This window comes from Nanorana parkeri, unplaced genomic scaffold (genome assembly GCF_000935625.1).
Source record: "Nanorana parkeri isolate BGI_ZX_2015 unplaced genomic scaffold, ASM93562v1 scaffold81, whole genome shotgun sequence".
NCBI lineage: Eukaryota > Metazoa > Chordata > Amphibia > Anura > Dicroglossidae > Nanorana > Nanorana parkeri.
Window position 1 is genome coordinate 24,237 of NW_017306349.1, and position 1,335 is coordinate 25,571.

The 1,335-nt window shown below is 50.0% G+C and overlaps 1 protein-coding gene across 1 annotated transcript in view; it reads left to right on the forward strand.

The window, feature by feature from the left end:
- Positions 1–1,335, forward strand: part of SHROOM4 (shroom family member 4) — a 62,783-nt gene that overhangs the window by 998 nt on the left and 60,450 nt on the right. The gene's annotated exons all lie outside the window — the stretch shown is intronic.

A 1,335-nucleotide genomic window follows, 5' to 3' on the forward strand; every position in this document is an offset into this window, starting at 1 on the left:
GGACCTGAACCGGAGTTCTGTAACAATTGTCATTTTGTTTCTTTTATATCCTTTTTTTTTTTTTCTTCCTTTGTTACATTTCAGTGCTGGTGATCTCCTGCAGCCTCTTTGCAGTCACTTCCTGTCTGCATGCACTGCATGGCATATCTTGGGGTGGGTAATGTGCATTGACACCATCAAACACCCATGTCACAGGGCAGAGTGACAACGCTGGAGCTGAATTAAGAGACCGGTCAGAGCGTTGTCACCCTGTAACAGGAAGTGCCTGCACAAAGACCACCGTGGTAGGATCACCAGGGGTTGATTTTTATGACCGAGAGATTCAGTGATTGGGTTATGCCATCCGCTAGTGGTGCTCTTTCCTATGGGCCGTATACTCAGTGATGTGAGGGGTGGCCAGGAGCTTGAACTCAAGTAACGCCAAGCCTGGGAAGCGTAGTGGAGCTCAATGAAGGTGACGCCTCATTTTGCGCAATTGGTTGTGCCATCGATCTGCAGACTATTACCCCAGCCCCAGGTCTGTACGGAGCTACCGTTATAGGGCTGGGGCATGTAGTCACTGGACTGACTTCTCCATGCGTGTCCTCCATTGAGCTCTGCCATGGTGGCTGATGGGAGTTGTAGGCTTCCAAATCAGAATCTGCTGGTTGTAGGACCTTGTACATATGACCATCATCCTAATCCAGTCGTGTCCAGCCAATGAGGTTACATTATATACAACCCCTGATGGAGGAGGGGTGTCTGAACCCCCAAAATGCGTTGGCTCTCTTCGACCTACCAATGAGGTAACCAATGACCTCTTTGGCCATTGGTGTGGCACCCTTACTGCTTCCTACGTGGTTGGGCAACAATACCACGATGGTCTACTCTAGCCAAAGGGGCATTTTAAGTGTTCCCCGTGGGATCGCGGGGCATCTAAAGCCAACTTGGTGAGAGATTAGGAGATTAGAACCCTTGTTCGTTTTCCGTGGCTGTCTCAGCTTCTGCTGGAGGGATTTACTCCCTCATTATGTCCTGGTGACTCCCCCCCGGGACAGAAAGTGATAGAAGATCCAAAATGTTGAGTCTTCACTAGGACAGGACTAGACTGGACGTCTTCCAACGGGGACATGCGGTCAGTTGAGGATTTCCTTTACTGGAGGGATTTCCTCTCGCTGTCTCCGAGGCAGGAAGTGAAGGGAGATCTTCCCAATGGGACTTAGTCAGCCCTTCATGGTACACTTCATGGAGAGCCATTGGTGTCGTGTTTGGCCGCTAGCGGTTTTAGTGGTCTGCTTAAGAGGAACGTATGGCCAAACGTTGGACATCCCGTTCCAATACCATGGCCATTCATAT